Raw genomic sequence first — 22,779 nt, 5'->3', positions numbered from 1 at the left:
TGTTGTAAAGTCATCAGTTTATGAAACTCTTTAAGTGGACAAAAGAAATCATATTAACTTGAAGTTCATCCTTTAGTAAAATTTAATGCATTTTTACAGTGAATTCCCTTATACAAGAAGATAATTCTTTGGAGTCTACTGACTCAAGTAAAAATCACTACAATGTTACACAAGTTTTAAGGCCCAGAGGGAGCAAACACCGAAGAAAACATTCAATCACTCCCAGCACAAGGCTCCTGAATTGAGTTAATGCTTACTAAATCTCTTATACCCTGTCCTCCTCAAAATAATCTTAACCAATCTGTCAACTTTTACAGTGCTTACAGGCTCCTGAGTAGGAAAAAAAAAAAACAAAAAACAAAAAACAAACCACATCCATTTCAGAATAAGCAGGTGAATACAATTTTTTTTGCTAAAATCACATTTGTTCAGTTAATGCACGAATGTAGTTTAATAAAATTCTTCCAGTTTTTCTGAGCTTTATCAATCTACCTTATATGAGTTACAGCCATGCCCAAAAGAATACTTCAACAAGAATTTGCTCTTTATGCAGGTGCAGACAATGGATAATTATCTTTTCATCTGTGCAGTGAATGACTACTGAAAATACTTGGATTATTCCCTGAATCCAGGCATCTTTTTATCCCAGATCCCATGCATTTTTTCAGTTGCAGTGTGAGTTCACATGTTAAAGAAATTCAAAGAATTTTCTTCTACCAAGTTATATCATGACTCTCATTGAGTAATGCTGTTTAATTTGTTACAAATGATCTCTAGGGGTTCATACAGATAATGTCATAGCATACTTCTGTCACTTTATTTCTGTTGCCCCCTTTTCTATTGCTTTCACATTTCCTAGCAACAAGAAATAGAGATCTTTTTTTCTTAGGAACTATGCTAGACATATTTTTCTAATCTTCACATGATGATGATTTGCATGAAGTTTTCTATCTGTCATTTCATTATGAGTGAACGAGAAACTTTTGTATAAACTATAGTAAATCATATGACAATTGCTCTTTTTAGTGGTTATGCTAAATTCTGTCTCCACCCCTTCCAAAAGTACACAGCCTCATTTTTCTAGGCTATGCAGCTGGCTTTAATGATGAAATGCTACCACTCTCTATCACAGTCAGAAATTATGAGGAAATGAAACCTAATACTCAAACTACTTAAATAACACTTCATCATAGGACACCTTTACTCTCTGCTCATCTCCCATGTGCGCTGAGCCAGAGATCACAGTATATTGCACTCTTTTGAGGAAGGCAGGAGCAAAAGGACTAAAGATAAGCAACCTTCAATATGGACTTCAGAGTGGCTCTCAGTTGAAAACTGTAAGAAATGATCCAGCACCCAAGATCTTAGCAGGGAAGAGCAAAATATTCATGTGGAAGATTGAATCACTGTGCTGGGATCTGGCCAACAGGAATCTGTGAGGCAAACTCCAGAGTCCTGCCACAGGCAAAAAGAGAGATTTTGAATGTGAGAAGGCATATGGAGGAAGAAGAAAAAGAATATTCCAAGTTGGAAAGGACCCACACAGATCATTGAGTCCAACATTCTGCTCCACAGAGGACCACCTGAACTGTAAGCTGTATGTCTGAAAGTATTGCCAAAACACTCCTTGAACTCCAGCAGCTCAGGACCATGACCACTGCCCTGGGGAGACTGTTCCGTGTCCGTCGCCTGCTGCTGAAGAATCTCTCCTACCTGATGAAGAGAACTTATGGTAGTATGTGCAAGTTCTGATTGCAGAATGGATTACCTGAGCTCTCCCAGAAAATAGAGAAAAGCAGAGAGTGAACAGAGTGATAATCTCATACTCAGAGCTCAGATAGTGAAACTTGAGCCATAGAGCCAGAGTCAGTGGAAGGAACACAGCTTTGTTCTTTGTACAGAACAATCAGAAAGATTAAGTCTTTGATCTCTTGAATGCTCTACATTATACAGCAGGTGTTATACACCTAGGTGCAATAAGTTTGTATGAAGGGCAAATACAGCAGGAGGAAGGAGTAGTCGAATTCATGCCACCACTCAATGATGAGTTGAGTGCAATTTAGCCAAGAAGCTTAGCCCCACAGAAGAAAGGTGGAATCCAGATCTTAGCATTGGAAAAGGAAGGCGGGGACTTTCCCTGAGTAGTGCTTTCTCACCTGGCTTGCAGAAACAATTACTGTGCTCGCTATCATTTTGTATTATCAGAATTGACCAACTTTTGCTTTGCAGACACATCATGCTGACAAATGATAGGACATGAGGATCCGTCAAATTGGATCAGAGAAGGATTGGATATTAGGGAGAATTTCTACATGGAGTGGGTGGTCAAGCATTGGCATAGGCTGCCCAGGGGAGTGGTAGAATCCCCATCCCTGGAGGTACCTAAGAGTTGAGTGGATCTGGCACTAAGGGATATGGTTTACTGGTAGGACTTGGTAAGCCATGTTTATGGTTCAACTTGCTGATTCTGAAGGTCTTTTCAAACCCAGATGATTCTGTGATTCTACAGTCATGCTGGGATGGAAAAACACTCAGCAGCTTCTTGGACATGCAGTAAGCCATCAGTAATGGGTTTTCATTTATAAAGTTTCTTACAGCTGTGACTAAGACTAACACAGCTGGGCCTGCCTTTCACTCTCTCTTTCTTTGTGTATGTGTGTGTGTGCGTGTACATGCCCATGTAGTACATAAATGTGTACTCAGACAGCAATGGCTTGATGAAGCCTGGCAATCATTGAAGTCCTGTGTGTTGCTGCAATGTACATAGATGAATGCAATTTCTATATTTTGTTAAAAAAAATAAAAAAAAATCACTTAGTTTTCCATCAAGTACTGTGATGCAGAAAGGGCATGTTGCATTAAAAGGGAAAACAGGCAACTTTCGCCATCGGCTTGTGTATGGTTCCTTGTACACAGTAGATGGCAGTAGGAGACCACATGATCGAAGTCTATTTTCCATGTTCAGGGTGAAATTATTACTACTGCCAACAAGTACAATAGTTTTATAGGTAGCTCTAGCTGGTTTTAATGGTCAATGGGGAGACACTTAACTGATTTTTTATTATCCCTTTATGGAAAAAATAAAAAATCAGATGTAAGTTTCCTTCCCATCTCTTCCCATCTATCACAATCTAAGTTTGGAATATTTGGTAACTGCAACATTTAGTTTCACAGCAACTTCAATAATCAAAGTAATTTACCTGAATCAAAGGAGCCACTTGTTGTAGTTAGCAATGGCACGAGTTGCAATTCAGCTTTAGTTTTTAAGCCACTTGCCTTGGGAACTTTCTCCTACCTCATTGCATAGTACGTACATTTTACTCAATAGTTTATCTACCAGTTTCTAACAGAGCACTGGAACATAAGATAGACTTTATAGTCATGTGTCAGCAATACAGAAAAGACAAGCTTTCAACATTTCAAAATTACAGTTACCTGTACCCAGAAGCAGTGACATACCAGGTTGGTTGTAAAACAAATGAACAAAAAACACCCCCAAAAAACAGATGGAAGACAGCTGCTGTATTTACTTAAAATCTACTTTTGCTTATGCATAGTAAGTCTGTTTTCAGTTATTTCATTGCCTTATTAAACAGCTGAATGGCATTTTTTCATGTTTTCTGTGGGGTGTAGCAGTAATCAAGGCCTCTGAGTATCATCTATCATTTTACATGGAATTACACAAGTTCAGCGTTCTCAGTCTCAAATACTGAGCATAGATATACTTCTAAAGACAACCATCGACAGTATTGCATGTGTTGTTTTTTTTTTAAACAAATATAGAAAATGCTTCAACAGGGTATGAGTACTTTATCGTTGCTAGACATCTTTAACACAGTGGGACCTTCTTACTTCACAACATGTCCTCTCCCAAGACACACTCAAAAAATTCTCTGCTAAGTGGAAGCTACATTTAACAAGGGTTCTCTGATGAATGTCTCAATTTCCATCAAGAGTTCTAGTCAGGGGAATAGTATCTCTGTCGGCCTACTTTTGTAGAGATATTAGCAGCTGACAGATCTCCATGTGAAGAGACCTCTTTCCTTCCTCTTATACTACATCAAATAGTCTACACAAATTAGATGACTTTCAAGTTTGTTGCGGCAATGGTAAGGATGAGGGTGGTGGCAGCATGGATTGATGAAGTGGCCAAGGTCACTCAAATGCACAGTGGGTTGGGTAGGTATGAGAAGAACATATCTGCAACAAGGGTTCTGGTTTGTGTTGTTTAATTAGGTAAAGGCAGAAACCACATCAATGCCTATAGAGACAACTTCGAAGGTTTTGTAGAGGGCAAAAGGAAATTCTAACCAGGAAAAAAAGGAAATAATAATGATAATGAGATATAACGTGCCTTAGCTTTTGTCTTTGTGCATAGAAACTCTTTTAGATATTTGTTCATGTTAGATAGAATCTGGAATCTGGAAATATTTATTTTCTATCTGTCTGTGGGTGACCGCATAAAGCAATTCTCTAGTAATACAATTCAGAGGTATCATTTTTGTTCAAACCAAACTGATTTCCCCCTAAACTTCCAAAGTATAGATATTTCAAAAACCTTGTCAATACTCCAATCAAATGACCTGAAATAAGGTTTTACACTGCCAGGATTTGTCATCCCAACATTTCCAGGCTGGCTGTGTTTTTTCTAGTAATACGTGCTAGGCTTAATTTAAATAGGCTACCTGAGAAAGCTTGTTATTGTTTCAAACATTTGTTGTTCTTTTACCCAGGATGGTTCTTCATAGTATATGTTGTAAGTAGAATATTATACAGATCTGGACTTGCATTATGCTTACATGTAAAACCTTGTAGTCTTCATTGCTTAGAAAGGGTTTTTACCATAGTTCTCTATCTTAGGGTGGAAGTGTAATGTTCAAATACTCCTTTTGATGAAATATCACTCTTTTCTACAGAGAGATAGGCAATCTTTGAAGATTAAAATTCAGTAAGAGAGAAGAGCCTTCATGTCAGGGAAAAGCAATCTTGCTTTTTATCAGCCAAAATCAGATTTCAAGTCTTTTACTGGCTTTAATGGTTAGTACATCAACTGCTTTACAAGTACATACATTGTTCATAGGGCCTGGGGATTTTTTTCTGGATAGATTCCTGAGTCTGTAGAAGAACCTCTGGAATGGATCTGGAAAATAACTATTTATCTGTGAGGAATCTGAAGGAGATGTCAAGCTCTAAGACTTTCTGCTTGCTCTGCTCTTGTTCCTTAAGCCTGATTAGTTTTCCTATTGAAAAAATGGAAATGGAGCATTCAAAGTCAAGTGTTTAAACCTGAGGCATACCAATCCCACAGATTGCAAAAGGATGTTGCTTTGACTAATCTGTAATAAAATTTAATTCAAGTGCAAAAGCTATTGTGTGTAGAGATGATCACAGTGTGGCAAGATCTGAGAAGTCCCCAAGTAGCTGTAACAGTCTTTGAAGCAACTGAGGAAATGGGAGCCAGGGTTCAGAAAGCATTCATTTTCTCAGGAGTGTGGAAGCTTTCCATTGGCATGGGTTCTTGTTGGTTTTGGGGGCACAGAGATGGCGCCATTTCTTATTTCTCCCTTTGTCCTCTGTCATTCTGTGTTACATAATACTCAATTCACACAAATTGTATTGGCAAACAGCTCTCTGAGTATGTTAGTATTAGGATGTGGTTTCTATGATTCTGCTCCAGAACTCATCTTTCTTCATGACAGTCAACAAATTAGCCTTACTTTCCTCCATTTTGTGGTCTCCATGTGACGCCTGGGGAATTTGAACCTATGCAGGTAGTCAGTCATGGGTGCTCTCTGACCTGACTCTCTACCAAAATCAACTCTGAACCAAGATATTATCTAGAGCTGGCATAGTTGCTTAGGTTAAAAGTGTTTAAACCAAATATTTGGGGCAATTATAGTATTAAAGCAGAGTTTAGAGGGTTACTGCCAGTGCTGTCAAAAGGTGAAGCTGACATTTTTTCAGTATCTCTCCTTGCCAAAGAGCTTTAAAATGTGAACATTATTATTGTATTAGTGTAGCTTTTTATTCCTGAACTGAATTTTAAACATGCTTACCGTTTAGGGTAGGCAATACAAAATCCCCTTTGCTACTTTCCTGGAATTTCAACCAAAAGGAATGGTATAACATTATATAATCAGATTTTTTAAAAATCAACTTGCAGTTTTACATGGCATCTTGTGCTTGCTCATGGCAGCCAGAACTGAGTGCTGCCATTGAAAACAGAGAGTCATGGCAGTATATGCACTCCAAAAATACCTTCTGGTTGCAAAAATATTTAACAAAGTTAGGCCAAAAGAGGAGTGAGAGGAAAGGAAACAAAGGCAGAATTGGAAATTGTTCACTGCAGCGTCAGATAAAATTCAACATGGAGAACAATTTGTGGAATAAAAATGCAGCCCTGCAGAGTACTGAGTCTTCCTGAGTACGGGGAGAAGATGAAAAAGAAATGATTCTCAAACCATCCTGTTAAATTTGGTGAGCAGAAAGTGTTGTGCATCATTCAGCTCAGGGCTGGTGAAAGATACGTCTCTCCCTGCTTTCTAGAAAGAATAGACACAATGTTTCTAAGCATGTCTTTGGGTTCTGGAAGAACAGAAGTCTCAGAAACCAAAATTCTAGCTATACCACGGTTAGGTTATTGAACTGGAAGTATGCCATAAATCACTGTACAGTTAAATGGTCCGGCAAAATGAGAATTAGTGATCTTTTGATTTTCCTCAAAGGGGGATGGAGATGGGTCATTATCTCTTATAATAAGTGATGTAACTTTATGACAGAATCAGCAGTTCTCTTGCATTTTTGTCACTTGCTCTTAGAACATGCTGACTTAGAACAGATCCATTGTTTAGAAGCTGAGAGAACAGGTAAGATAGAGTCCTTGTATAGGAAAATGGGTGAAGGAAAAGGACTACTAGAGTTTGACTCAGAGCTGTTGGAAAAAAAAGGCACCGCCTGTCTCTGACCTCAATGGAAATAAAGAGAAAAATAGAGAATTCCATATTATCTCATAAAGAATATACAGTCAATGGTATTAAATGGCAGCAAATTACACAGAGGATGCAGGAAGCACTTATTCTCCAGTTTGTCTACAGCTACAGCTTAGCAGCTTCATAGGAATTAAGTTATCCTATAACTGCAGTCACAGGACGTCGAGAAGAGGTACCCACTCACAGTGTGATAGGTCAGAGCCAGGAAGATTTCATCTGCCTCTGGGTTTCAGTAAGGAATTTGGGACAATGGGAGATGGTGCTTACTTGTAAAGGCCCCTATGTATCTTCTGGTGGGAAGACACCAACTAGTCTGGCAGTTCTGTAGGGAAAACGAAAGATTTTTTTTGGCCAGCAAAATGGTAGAACTAGAAGAGGAGGAGCCTCTGAAATGAAAAACAGAAAAATTAGTTGCATCGAGGTGTCTGGGATGATCTGCTCCCATCCATCAAATGTGCTGCCAGACTTCATCCAAGCACACCTACGGAATTCTCATCTGCACAGGCAGGAGCTCTGTCAGCCTGCTGCTACTCCACTATTTAACGCAAAATATTGCTAATCTGAGCTCACTCCTTAGTTTGTATTTGTTGATGTCGCAGTTGTTTATTTCTGGGATATTGTGAGCTGTCGGTATTGTTTTGTTTAAACAAGGGAATACGTTATTCAGAAAGCACCAGACGACATCTTCATAATTATCATGAAGTCTCCTATGGAGTTTCCTGTTAACTTTCACAGTGTTTTGAAGAAAATTCTTTTGAAGGCTTTTGTAGGCTCCTGTCCAACATATCTGGGGAGTCTGTTTTTCAGCATCTAGTTTTAGTTTTCTTTAGCTTTTATTTATGGCCACTTTAGCGCCTATAGCTTCCTCACATTTTAACATATTTTTTAACCAGCTTACCTCAGATTTGCACAGATTTGAGCAACGGTCAGCTGATTCACTGGTAATTAAAGCACAATCATAAAGCCTGTCCTGAAACCCACTTCATTTGCGGCTTGTGATCTTTCTTCCAGTGCTGTGCATAAACACGTGCACAGAGCTTACTTTGTTCAGTTCCGTACAGCTACACCAGAACTGCGCAGAAGGCGAACAGGAAGATATAGAGGCTGAAGTTTACAGCAGATATTGCAAACAGGACATGAATTCCAGTGGAACTTCCTTTCAGGAAGCCTGGCCATCTTTTTCACTTATTTTCTTCCCAGTATTTTTTAAAATTTTGTCTCTAAACCACCTCATTTTAAAGGATACGAATTAGTCGTACCCTCCTCCAACTGACTTTCCTTCCACTCCTTATCAGAACTGTGATTTTAGAACATACAGAGACGAAATAAACTTACATTATTTCCTAGCCGCTTGTAAAGTTTATAAGAGCTGGTTATTGCTTGCACCTACAGTTACGAAGAGGTGAGCACGCATTTCTGTAATAAGCCCTCTAACTGAGATACAGATCCAATCATGTTCTGAAACATCCACTCCCTTGCTATCATTTTATGCTTCCTGCTGCATTCTATTCTCCATATTGTTCATAGCAACTCTTCTGCAGATGCAGTGCAAACTGTAGTTTTCCTCTGCCACTCAACCCTGCTCAGCTCATAATTCATTACTTCCTAACATCTACTCCTAAACATGGACAGTGCTATTACAAATAGGGAAGAAATGACAAATACCACCATACTACTGTCCACGTAGCCTTCAGATAGCTTCTCTCTCTGCAGACTGTACTGCAGCTGACATCTGGCATCCCACACAGATGGACAGGCTTCTCTGCCTGATGGTTGAAATGTTCTCAATCAGAATCAGAAATACTTCAACATATCTGGAAACTGGCAGAATACGAGGGGTCTCCTGTTAAGTAGGACATCTGCCTGCACAATATTCCAAAAGAAGGCCCTAGGAAGAAAAATTATGGAGTGAGAAATTGTTTGTGTAAAGGCTAAATTGTTCAAAAAACAACTATTGTTATTAGATCTGAATTAGCTCCTCTGATGTTACATCAAACCTTATTAGCCCTCTTTTAGCAAAAAGCTAACGTTGTTGCTTAACTTGCTGGAACAAGCCACAAATTCCATTGTTTTTCAGAGGCTGTGGTTTGATTCCCAGAACCAAAATGAATCTGACTCTTGAGCTGGCATATACCCTTAAAGCATTCCTAGATCAGGGCTCTGAAAAGGGAGACTTTGGTTTCAAAACCTCGTCCACATTAATGGGTTCCTTATGGGTGATAACGGAGCAATTACGATGGAGAATCAGACCGAGCCCAGTAGCCACTCTGTTCAGATTCATTAAGAGAAGGAACAGAGACTGAGGGTCCTTACATCTGGTGCTGAGAGGACAAGGAGATCTCATAACCACTGACCGGTAATGACGGTGTTAAGAAGGATGTTTACTTGAGGACTTACTCAAAAACACTGCAATCCTGTGGAATCTTTCCACTTCACTCAGATATAAATCACATTCTGTTCCTGTCACGCTTATCTGCTCAATGTTAAGTACCTTGAAAAGACATTCGAGAGCCATTTGCAGAAAAAAAACCTGCTTATTATTTCTGGTTGATAGTTACTTATGAGGCAGGTAAACAGCAGTGGTTACAGGTGTCCCTTTTCATAGAATCATAGAACCACAGAATCATTAAGATTAGAAAAGACCACTAAGATCATCTAGTCCAACTGTCCAATTACCTCCAATACTGCCCACTGACCATGTCTCTCAGTGCCACATCCTCACGGTTCTTGAACACCTCCAGGGATGGTGACTCCACCACTTCCCTGAGCAGCCCGTGCCTCTGCAGCACCACTTTCCATGAAGAAATTCCTCCAGATGTAAATTCTAAACCTTCACTGGTACAACGTGAGGCTGTTTCTTCATGAACTATGGCTTGTCACCTGAGAAAAGAGACTGATCCCCACCTCGCTGCAGCTCCCTTTCAGGTACCTGTAAAGAACAATGAGGTCTCCTCTCAGCCTCCTCTTCTACAGACTAAGCAGCCCCAGTTCCCTCAGCCACTCCTCATAACTCTTGTCTTTTCCCTTCAATATTTTTTTTTCTTCTCTGCATATATTCAAGCAACTTAATGCCCTTCTTGCAGCAAGGAGCCCCAAACCGAACACGTACTTGAGGTGTTGTCCCACCACTGCTGTATAAAAAAGGGCAATCACTTCCTTGGTCCTACTGGTCACAGTATTTCTGATGCAGGCCAGGATACCATTGGCTTTTTTGGCCACCTGGACTCTGCTGACACATGTTCAGCTGGCTGCCAGCACATCCAGGTCTTTGTCTGCCGGGCACTTTCCAGCCAGTCTTCCCCAGGTCCATACTGCTGCATGGGGTTGTTATGACACAGGTGCAGCCCAGTCATTGATCAGCCCAGTCATGTCCCCTGCAGAGCCTCCTCAATCACACCGATAACACTCCTGACCCACCTGGTATTATTTGCCAACCTCCTGAGGATGCACTTAATTCTTTCATCCAGAGTGTTGACATAAGCATTAAACAAAAACACAATGGAGCCCTGGGAAACGCCACTCATGACTGACCACTAGATTTAGCTCCGTTCACACTGGCACTTTGGGCACGGCTACCCAGACAGTTTTCACCCAGCAAACAGCACATCCATCTGATCCATGAGCAGCCAGTTTATCCAGAAGGCTGTGGGAAGTAGCATCCAATGCTCTGCCGGACTCCAAGTAAACAACATGCACCCTCTCTCCATTACCCATGCAGTGTGATCGGGTTAGTTAGGCAGAACCTGCCTTTAGCAAACCCGTGCTGACCGGGTCAGATCACCTGGTCATCCTGGATGTGTTTTGTGATGGCACTCACTCTTAGAACAGAGTGCCTTTGCTGTGCAGGATAATGGGGATCAGGGTGTCACCTGTGAATGAACTAAGCAACACTGTCATTCAGAAGACAGATCTTCCAGTCTTATTACAAATGCATGGAGGTGGAGGTAGCAGTGAAGAAATCCCCTCTGGTTATGTTATCTGTAATCCAGTACTGTTGATTACTCAACCTGTTGTTCTTGCAGTTCACAAAGTACCAAGAAGAGACAGATGAACAGTTCTGCTCATGAAAATCTATACTCCTGCTCACCATAGTTCAATTAGACTAGATCAGAAAAGTGTTAGACAAGCTAACAATCATACAATGATAGAATCATTAAGGTTGGAAATGACCTCTAAAATCAAGTCCAATCACCACCATGCCCACTAAGCTTATTCAAGCCAAGAAAAGTCTTCCTCAGAATGAAGGAATTTGGGGTGATACCTACTATCCTTAACTGTCTGTATGCCAGGTTACACCTCAGCAGATGAAAAAATGCTGGTTCTTCCAGGAATGACTGTTTTATTCAGGAACAAATGGCAACATTATGGGCAGCAAAAGCCCATTTATTCTGAAAGAATACACCTAAAATCACAAACTTCAAAGAAAGTATTTAGTCCTTTTCTGTAGCAGGCCAAACAAATGAAGAAAACCAAACTGTAACTTCCATGAACTTTGTATGATGCTGAGATTTGTTTATTTATGACAAAATGGAGGAAAAAAGAGGCAAGAGCACCTATCTTGTAACATGAACTTTAAAGTGATGACATTTAAACTTTAAATAGATAGCTAAGAAGCAGTCAGGGCCAGGAATCCAAAACAAAGTTTATTCAAAATGTGAGCAGTGGCACAGCTGTCACAATGCTGACTTCACATTCTTCAGGCTTCAAAGGAAAGTCAAGTCCCATCAGTGTTTCCATGTCCATGTAAATCGATCACCAGCTGTACCTGCAGATGCTGCACTCATTCACAGCTGTTCATCAAGGAAGTCACCAGAACGGCAGTCATCCTTTTGCAAACAATAACACTTGAATAGCTGCATGGCAATATCATAGAATCACAGAATTGTTGGAAAAGACTGCTGAGATCACTCTGTCCAACTGACAATCCATCACTGACCATGTCCCTCAGTGCCACAGCCACACGGTTCTGGAACACCTCTACAGATCGTGACTCCGCCACCTACCTGGGCAGCCTGTGCCAGCACATTGTCACTCCTTCTGAGAAGAAATTTCTCCTAATTTCGTATTTCTGCCTCTCATATGGACACCAAAATAGAGTTGTAAGTTGCTAAAATTTCAGTTACAGTTTGGAAAAGTGATTCTCAAGCAGAATTTGCCTTCTGCAACCATCCTCAAAAGGACCGATACTCCTAGCTCTTGGCAGGCAAGAACATAATTGGGAACTTGACAGTAGTTCAGTGCTTTAACTATTTAAATTATTACTGATTTGGAATATCTTTTTCTTTTGATTGTTTTTCAGAAAAGCTAAGTTCATTTTGCAGTGCTTTCAGGATCACACTCTGGTTTGGAGCATGTAGTTCAGGAAGCATATTTTTCTCTCTACTATGTAATCAGCTGCAGGAAATGTGTTCTTCCAGGGAGAAGGCGGCACTACCTGGAGAATACAGGCTTTATTTTTCACTGTCTGTATAATTACTTTAAAACAATAGGTGAAAATTTACATCGTGTATTCCCAAAGTGTTATTATGCTGTAAATAAAACTACAGTAAATAAAGAAAACTGAAATTAAAATACAATTTGAGTAATGGTCTCCATTTTACTAGAAGAATAATCCACATTGAGTATTCACTTTTCTAGCTCAGAGGCTGACAGGGCTGTTTGTCAAAGTTGAGCAGGCACATGAAGGAGGTGTTCTCACATCTGCCCAGTGTGAGTAGCAGGAAGGATGGAACCACGCTACATTTAGTTGAGCTTAATTCCTCCAAATGTGGCTTGGGCTGTGGTTCTGAAGAAAGAGCAGGGCTCGGAGACAGCAGTGTCTGTAGGAGAGGGCAATGTGGTACAAGGGTTGGAAGCAGCATGTGTCTATCTGCACTGGGCTCCTGTTTGGTGCTGCCAGGGCAGAAGGATGTGTGCCACTGGTGAGAGCAGGACAAAATCCAGAGTAGGTGTCATTGTGGTAGACTGTGAAGAAAAGCCAGTCTTCACCATGTCCTCATCCTAATTTGCATTTTCACTGCTATAGACATGATACTCAAGAGAGTATCTCTCCTTTAACTCCCATTCTTGTTCCTTCTCGCTTAGGTGTACAACAAAACCTGTCCAGATGCTTTCCTATGGACCCTACTATGGGAAATGTGCTTTGGCAGAGGGTTGGTCTAGGTCATCTCCACAGGTCCCTTCCAACACCTACAATTCTGTGATTCTGTGACAACATGAAGTGTGTCTGAGCAGCACAGCTCCTTGACAAATTGCAGATGCAGACCTGTGCTTACATACATGGGACCAGATGGTAGCTAAAGCTCTGGCAGCCCTGAGGCCTTCGCTCCATGAGGACTCCTCCAGCCCATGGTGTACCTACACCAGTGGAAGGCAATTGTTGCTGTTTTTAGAAGAAACCTGAGTGCAGGAACCATAAACTGGCTGGAAAGATCCGAGATGTGGAAAATCAGAAATTCTATAAAAGTTTTGTTTTAGTCCTCATTTATTGTCACAAAGCAACAAAAAATGATTCCAATCCCATCAATCCTTTCCCACTGACTGGTCTGCCATACAGCCTGGCACCTTTTTCCACAGGAGTCCTTGACCTGAGGTCTGTGTCAGTAATTCAAACAAAGGAAAACAGAAATTTTAAATACTGAATTAGTTTTGTTTGAATGTGATTTTTGAGCACTTTGGGGCTGATTGCCATTAAAAGAGGCAGTAAAGAAGTAAAAAGGAATTTTAGATTTCTGCAGTAAAGGCAGTTAGCTCTCCTCTGTCCCACCCCCAACCACCCTGTGCTTTTACTCCAGTGTTTGTATTACCATTTTGAGAATAAGTTCCTTATGATTTTGCTTTGTGGAAAACTATGTGCCAACTCTTAAGCTTCTACAGTAAGATTTTATTTATGAGTCATTTGTACCAAAACCAGGCACTTTTGGAACCAAACGCCGCCAAGTCAGGACATCTAATAAAAACACAACTGAAAATTTAACATTAAAACTTTTTAGAGCTCCTTACAGTGATTTGACAGCAGAAAAGCTCTCGTCTCTCCAGACATTTGGAATTTCACATTTTGTCATTTGTTTGCCTCGCTGTACTGAAGCAGTCGGATGTGACCGTTTCCATTTAGGTAGTATGTTTGTGCTTTTACAACGCTCGTTGCTTTAAACCAAGTGATGCCAAGCACGTTTCTGGAGGAGTCACCCTCTAGCCACATGTACATGTGCTGATGTGGGACAAAGGTTTTCTCAGTGGGAGTGCCACACTTCCCTAAAAAACATTTATCATGCTGGCCAACATTGATCTCTCTTTCCCTGTCTGGCCATGGTGAGTGTATGGGAAGAGCAAGAGATGTTAAAAAACCAAAGGACTCATACTTGCACCACACTGTTACACAGTCATGCTTTTCCCTTGAATGTTTCTCAGAGATGTGCAAATCATCTCTCTATGAGAAAAGGAAAGAATGAGATGAACCTGTACAACTATGTATGTCAGAAAAGGTTTCTCTGGTGCAAACCAATCCATCCTTTTGCAAGTAGCAGTTCTTTCACTGCATGGATGCTAGGGAAGTTAATAAGCAGATGTTGCAAATGTTGTGTTGATGATATGTTAATGATGATAACAAAGACTAGAAAGACTTAGAGCTTTTTGATTAGGCCAAACTATGTAAAACAATATTTTCTATTTGCATGTTTTAAGTAAAATGTAGACTCTCTTCACCATTTAATCTGCTTCAGTAATAAACTGGATTAAGTATGAATTCATCTAACATGTGACATACATAAAACAAATACAGGTCTCTGGACTCCTATTTTTAATTTAAGACAGGTGGGATGAAGAAGAAAGCCGAAAGATCTCACAGTGTAAATATAAAAAGAATAAAATAATCATATCCTCATTACGACAATCTTTACACAACTATTTCTGACTGAAAATAAAAATTCATAATATTCCAAATGAAATGTGACAGTAATTACTCTTTTAATGTTTCACATGAATCATTACACCTTCCAAGTACTTCAAAGCCTTTCAAAACTAGAAAATTGGTTAAAGAAAATGTTATTTCCAGATCTTTCCATTAAATCTTTCAAACATTCACTTTGTCAGATAAACTGAACTCGCTTGATGAACACAAAACTTCCACACAAAGGCTAAGAGTTTCACATTTGTAGAATTTAAGCCACTGCCTCCATCAAGCTCAAATGAATGACACAGTTGTGCTGGCTGCTGTTTTACTAGATTGCTTGTTTGTTTGTTTTTATGCTGTGTTTTTAGGCAAAAACTAACTTTAATATATATGTGATTCCACCTAAGTAATTACAGAATATGTGCTCCCCTATGGGTCAGATGTCACCACTTCTGTATTCCATTACTCGCTAGTATCTTTTATTTCTCATTAGGAATGCAAGTCACTAACCATGCTAGATGGAAAAATACAAGTTTACTGAAGACTACAACTGAGTTTTGACAATGAGGAAATGCAACTCTAACTCATTTCCTCAAGTGCCTGCCTATACATTTGGGAATGGCCAAGATACACAATTTATACTGTTCAGGCATCCTCCAGACATGCAAAGTGAGATGCAATATTCTTAAATCCTAGATTTGCCCTTTTTTTCCACTTCAGCAGCCAAAATGTGTTTAGAGGATGCATTATAGGTTCCTGTGGCAACTAGGTATGTTTATCAGGGCATCTGTTGTTGCACCTTTTTATGGCTCTGTCAGAAAACTATTTCCTTTTATTTCAATTGAAGTTTTCAGTTTTCTTTCAAGAAACCCCTCCAACACTAAGACAGCTTTTCGATGTGAGCTATCAGTGCCAAAAAATAAAGCTCTACCAGCTCTCTTCCCAACATCTAATTTATATGCACCGCTGCCTATTTTTTATTAGGTGCTATTTGGTATCTTTTCCACACTATCCTTCCCCACACAAGAAGAATGAGTCAATCCTTTTCTCTTGGTCTCTGCTGCTCATACGTATTAAAATTTCAAGCCAAAACTGGGCTTTGCAACCATCGTGCATTTTTTCCCATAAACGTCAAGTTGCAATTTGCCAGTTTTAAAGCTACCTGTGTGAGAATACAGTCTGAAACTTCTCTGCAAAGACACTGAGGTTTGGGTCTTAATTTAATACTTACACCCTGTATTTCCATCGGGAGCCTACACTCCGTAGAAATTCATTCTCCATCCTGGACACTATCATGGGCAGCCACTGCTTTGTGGCTTTTGCACCTGGCACTATGATGCTTTTCAGCTGAGGTGAGGTGGTCCTGACCTGCAGATTCAGTTTGGCTTCAGACCTGTCTCATCCCCATAGACTTACTGGGTGTTTTAGATTCTCGATCAACATCCGTTGCTGCTACTGTGTGATCAGCTCCATGCTCTGCTCCTGCTTTGCCACCCGCCTTTGCTCCCCCTCATCCTCTCTTGGGAAGGAAACACTCTTCTGCTGCTCCTTGACACAGGTTTCTTCCCTGACCTAAAAATAAAGACTCAATTGTCTCAGATACAGTTTAAACCAACTGACCTTTTTTTTCCCTAACTTTCCAAAGAATCCATTTTGAATGAAAGTTATCAGAAAGAAATGATCCCAAGAATATTTCACCCCAGCAGCTGAAATGTGGCAGGTCTAAAACTCTGCTTTAATCATATAATCATAGAGTGGTTTGGGTTGGACGGAACCTCAAAGATCATCTTGTTCCAACCCCTTGCACTGGCCAGGGTTGCCTCCCTCTAGATCACAGGATCATTCATGTTGGAAAAAACTAGTCTACATTACCCAGTCCAACCATCAGCCTATCCCCACCATGACCACTGACCATGTCCCTCAGTGCCACATCCACACATCCACACTGTCCACTCTAGGGACAGTGACTCTACCACCTCCCTGGACAGCCTGTTCCAATACCTCACCATCAGGCACTAGATTAGGTTGAGCGGCTCTGAAATTTTTATAAATGCTTTAGTGCCATTTTGCAGGAAATGGAAACATGGAACAAGGAGAAGAATGAAAGAGGCAACTGGGAAAGGCAGCGAGGCATCGTGAAGGAGTCAGAGAAAGTAAAGGAGTCAGATGGTCAGGCTTTCCTTCTCTGGGTGACCCAGCCACTCCTGTCAGAGAAACATGAGCTGAAAATTGACTCAAGTTGCTGCAATAAATACAGGTTCACCATCACAGTGTAACAAAAGAGGCAGGAGCTTCAAGTGGCATGTGATTAATCACAGAGCTGATGTACTTCTGAGAAATAGAGTTGTATGCCCCAGCTGAAAGAGCTGAACATTATTACAATCGCCATGGGACTGTTTATGTAAATGAATCACAAACAGAAGAGGCTTAGAAGGAAGGAAGACTGTCACAGCCTGTGAGTCAAGAAAATAAACTGGGTAGCTGGAATGAAAAGGACACTCCTACGATGGGCTCCAAAGCTCAGTCCTTGTTTAAACTAAGTGAGAGATTTAACGATGAGGAAAAGGTTTTTCTCAGAGATTTAATCCTTTGCCTTTCATTGAAAACCCCTGCACATGCAACACAGAAAAATCATAGAGTAATTTTATTTCCAGTTCATGTATAAGTATGTCATCCTGGTAAGAAAAGAAGAAGCTGACAGGGCTCAAAGCAGCAGTAACTGTCCCTTCTCATATACCAGAAAAATAAAATCTGGAGCCCTCCTTCCTGAAAAATGAAACACTTAAAAAATACTTATCTTCTGTGCTTTGCTCTGTGGTTATTGTATTTGTTGTTGGCTTTTTTTTGCTTTCTTCCTTCCTTGTTCATATGCAGCACTCATCATTTACAGAGGGAATTACAGGTGGCTTCCTGAGTGCCATCATCCAGAAGAGGAAAGAGGCAGAAGCCTCAGGATGTCTTCTATTTACAAATCCCAACCAAGAGGTTTCTGTTCTGTCTCATGCAACTTTACGGAACAGTCTTGAAAACAACCACTGAGCCACAAATATATTCAGCTACAACCTTTCCAACATGACTACGAAATAATTCAGATATTACGTGTCCTACTGTTCTGCTTTGAGATTTTTTTTCCACATTTGTTTTGTTAATGAAGGGTTTTTGCAAGGGTGACCTAATATATTTGTGAATTCCCTCCAGGACCTTTGAATGGAAGTGTGAGAGAAAAGAAAAACTTCTGTGGCTTTTCCCTTCCATGTTTCTTCTTTTCTAGATCCATCTGATCTTGGCTTGCAGCTGAAGACCAATAGACCATGGTGTAATGGTTTCAAAGATTCTGCAGAAGAAGGTTTAATCATAACATTCCCCCTCCTTCCCAAGTCTTGAGAAACAAATAAACAAACAAAACAGAAAGAAAAACCATTTCAGACCAAGGTGCATAGAAGCCAGGAAGTGGTTTGTGATGGTGGGAAGTAGGGGCACTTATTTGACATTAGGAATGGTAATGTGTAATGCTTTCAGCTCGTGACTTAATGAACACCAACATGAATCTTGGTTATTTTTGAAGGCGATTAAGACAGTAGAAAAGAGAATTTATGATCTCTGAAAACACCGAGGAAATCTTTTAAGTTCTTTTTTTCCCACCAAGTTACCAGCTGCTATGGCTAAAAACAAGCCCTGCCATAATCTATTTTGCTAATTCTTTCATTTTTCAGAAAAAGAGTATAACTTGTAGACCAAAACCTTATGTAGGTCACTAGGGTTGCATAAAATACTGTGTAAATGCTGTCATAAAACCAAACAAATCAAACTTATTCTGCCGTAAATAACATGTGGTTACCATTTGTTTACAATTTAGTCCAGCTATCAAAACAAGCTAAACATTTTGATAAATGTTTCACAGCCATTTTGTACAGAACGCAGATTAGGGGAAGTATAGCCCACATCTGCTCTCAGTGTCATCAGCACTGCTCAGCCCTTGGGGTGAACCCAACGGGGCTGACTGGGTACACTGTTCACTGATGCACTGAGGAGCTGATTCCACTAAAGCCATCCTCGTAGTTTAAAAAGAAAAGGGAGAAATGCAACGAATTCTCCCTTCATTTCATTTAATTCTTTATGAAAGATGGAATTTATAGAGAGTAATGGGATTTAGGGTTGAGAGCACATCATTTTCTCTGTACACAACTGACTTAAGATCAGCAATTATAATTCGTCTGGAGGATAAACGTGGAAATATGCTGTGCTGAAGAGCTGTTGGAAGTGATGTGCAGAGGGGATATGTTGGGCTGCCTGTGGAGGCCGAAGAGAGGACTGCTTCAAAGCCAAGTTTTAAATATCATCTGTTTTCACTACAACACGATGTAACAAAACAAGCCTCAGTAAAATTCTCATTTAAGTGGGAGATAATTTAATTGTTTTGCTTTCTTTTTTTCTCTTTTTTTTTTTCACTGTCATCTCTCTACTAATTCAGAAAGATGTTTGAAGGATTTTTGTTTGCTTGGATCTTGGACATAAAAAAAGAACACACACTGCTCAGGAACAGATGAAGTGTTGCAAATGGGAATGAAGTATGTAAACACATTGGGAAGGCAGAAGTGTGCATGTGAGAAGTGTGTACATTGAGATGCATTTTTGTGAAGTGAAAGAATTTATGTAATAAAAACTATTGAAGCCTAAGGAAGAAGATTCTGTCCATAACCACATAAATTATCCGTGAGTGCTCTATTCTCTCCAATGTGTTTTCATATATAGGCTAGAGAAAACGAGATTAGGCCAAGCTATTAAATGAAGGTTGGCACCGAAGTGAATCTGCTATGTAGACTTAAAATGAGAAATCCTTTCTGTCTCCTAGATGTAAAAAGCACATGTGTTATCAGGGAAAGGACACAGACTACATGGGAAAACAACTGCTTGCAACCAACAGATGTGGAACCTGACAGGGATGAACAAAGCGATGGCCAGTGCTAAGTCAATCTATTACAGCAACATGATAATCCTGGCAGGTGACTCCTCTGTGATAAGGAATCTTACACAATGGCAATGCATACTGAAAAATGGCAATGTGGCATTCAAAATTGCGTGGCTGATTGTGTGATATTAATTGATACAGCTTGACTGTATGCTCAGTATGTGAATAAAATGGTAGTTAAGATGCCCAACAGAGACATACTAAAAGACAACAGCCAAGGATGCGTCAGAACATATTTAAAGAAAGGAAAAGGGAAGTCCTCTGGGGGAAGGTGGGGCTTGAGAATCCTGAAGTTAGGTTATTGGGTCAGCAGAACCCCACTGTATATAATATGGAAAATCCCCCTAGACTGACAGTGCATCCATTACTTATCACACTGCCCTTATAAAGGCATCTGATGAAAGAATCCAGAGACAAACACTTGGGCAAGATTGAGCAATTCAGTCCCTGGGAGAGGTGAGATTAGAAACACAGTGTACAATTGCCAGCTGGGGCCTGACAATGGGTAGCTGTACTTTCTGCTCTTGGTGCTGAGGCTCCTTGTAATGCCTGAAAATCCTGTGGAGGGCAACAGCACGTCATGGAGCAAAGAGATGGATGCCCAGGAGGCCAGGTCCTGGAAAAAACAGCTACAGCAGTGTGTGCCTGGTATGTATGATGATATAGACACAGTATTCAGATGGAAAAAAAACATCCAGAATAGGAGAAAGACAAGTTGTGTTATGCAACCCACTCTGTTTATATGGCAAAATAAGTTTTTACTCCCACCTGATTTACTGAGGACTGCCTTACACAATACTAGCACACTGTGGTATAAATAATTCCCAAAGAGAACTGTCCTATTGTTTCTGACCCCTCTGCCAAAGCTTCAGTCTCCACAAAACCATGGCAATATCTCTTCATCCAAACTGGTCACATTTTGAAATGTTTTCTGGTAACTGAACACTAACAGTGAGCGTTAAGGGAAATAAACACAGTTTGACTTCCTAGGGAGCTCTAATACATGCCCAACTGGTTTTGATTTCTAAGATGCAAACTCTTAAAGGGTATGTTTCTTATAGCAGGGTAACAAACCCAGCTTAGAAAACCTCAGATTCTAGCAGCCAGACAGATTGGCTGCCACTGGTCATAATCTCCCTTGAGATGGTTCAGTGCTCTGAGGTTCTGCTAATCGATATAGACTGAATAAAGAAAATGCATGAGGCAATCCCAGAATTGAGTCAGGGCTATATACCTAGAGAGACCTGAAGGTTTCTGGATGATAAGATGGTCTGGCCTTAGAGGAAGAGCATACATGGTACTTTACAACACCTCTTTCTAACACTGACTGGCCTTCTAAGATGGAGTGAGGCCTTCTGTGACAGAGTGACAGCGCTGGTGATCAAGGAAGGGCAAGTGACGTCATCTACCTGGACGTGTGCAAAGCTTTTGACATGTTCTCACACCACAGCCTTATCTCTAAATTGGAGAGATATGGATTTGAAAGCTGGGCTGTTCAGTGGATAAAGAATTGGATGGATGCTCATGGCCAGAGGGTTTTTGGCAATGGCTCTACACTCAGGTGGAGGTCAGTCATGAGTGGTGCTTCCCAGGGGCCTGTTTCCGGACTGATGCTCTTCAACATCTTTATCAATAACTTAGACTGTGGGATTCAGTGTACCCTCAGCAAGTCTGCTGATGACACTAAGCTGAGTGGTGCAGTCAATACAATAGAAAGAAGGGATGCCATCCAGAGGAACCTGGACAGGCATGAAAAGTGGGCCCACAAAAACCTAATAAGGTTCAATAAGGCTAAGTGAAGTGCATTGTATTTGGGCTGTGGCAATCCTAGATAAGAGTACAGACCGAGAGATGAACTCCTAGAGAGCAGCCCTGCCAAGAAAGACGTGGGGGTCCTGATGAATGAAAAGCTGGACACGAGCCAGCAGTGTGCAATGCCAGTGGTATCCTGGGCTGCATCAGCAGAAGGGCGGCCAGCAGGGAAAGGGAGGTGATTATCCCTCTCCACTCTGCCCTTGTGAGGCTCCATCGGGAGTACTGCATCCAGGCCTGGGGCCTCCAGCACAGGAAGGATGAGGAGTTGTTGGAGCAAGTCCAGAGGAGAGCCACAAAGATGATCAGAGGGCTGGAGCACCTCTCCTATGAAGACAGCCTGAGGGACTTGGGATTGTTCAGCTTGGGGAAGAAAAGACTCTGACAAGACCTCATTGTGATCTTCTAATGCTTGAAAGGAGCTTACAAGCAGGAGGGGGACCAAAGTTCTACACACATAGATTGTGACAAGACAAAGGGAAAGGATTTAAAGTGAAAGAGGGGAGGTTTAGGTTAGATGTCAGGAAGAAATTCTTCACTCACAGGGTACTGAGGCACTGGCACAGACTGCCCAGTGAAGTTGTAAATGCTCCTACCCTGAAGGCACTCAAGGTCAGGTTTGATGGGTTCCTGGGCAGCCTGATCTAGTGGTTAGCAACTCTGCCCATGGCAGGGGTGCTGGAACCAGATGATCTTTGAGGTCCTTTCCAACTCAAGCCAATCTATAATTCATTCTGTGATTCTATGATTGCATGGGGTCTAAGAAGACTTGAGCTAGGGATGCAGACTTTCCTCAATTCAAACGCCAATACGCTTTCTCTCTCTCCTACTCAGTTACTTACTACATCAAGTCCTCAGACACTTCAATTTTGAGAATTCTTTCTCTCTCCCCTACTACAACAGGCCAACTCAACATCTGAAGAGCAAGGATGGCAGGAGGCTGGAAGAACAATAACAAACCTTAACATTTACAACAGAAAAGGAAGTTGATGTGAAAGCCAAGTCAGAGGCCAAGAGAAGTCACCGTAAGAAAATGTTAATAATCAGCCCCCAGCGAAGATATTTCATCTGTATTCAGTTGCTATGAACTTGTCTTAGTGATATACCAGATGCTTTTG

General features: G+C 40.8%; 1 long non-coding RNA gene across 1 annotated transcript; it reads right to left on the bottom strand.

Annotated features, from left to right (window-relative positions):
• Positions 1–340: 340 nt before the first annotated feature.
• LOC121109120 lies at positions 341–10,428 on the bottom strand. Its single transcript, XR_005844066.2, has 2 exons — positions 8,655–10,428; positions 341–7,375 (listed from the first exon to the last, which is right to left on the bottom strand). It is a non-coding gene; the product is annotated as an uncharacterized LOC121109120 (long non-coding RNA).
• Between the last annotated feature and the right edge of the window lie 12,351 nt (positions 10,429–22,779).

The sequence above is a fragment of the Gallus gallus genome, chromosome 1 (assembly GCF_016699485.2).
Source record: "Gallus gallus isolate bGalGal1 chromosome 1, bGalGal1.mat.broiler.GRCg7b, whole genome shotgun sequence".
In the NCBI taxonomy this organism is placed as follows: Eukaryota; Metazoa; Chordata; class Aves; order Galliformes; family Phasianidae; genus Gallus; species Gallus gallus.
The sequence above is the reverse complement of the archived record's forward strand: the minus strand, read 5'-3'. Positions and strand labels throughout refer to the sequence as shown.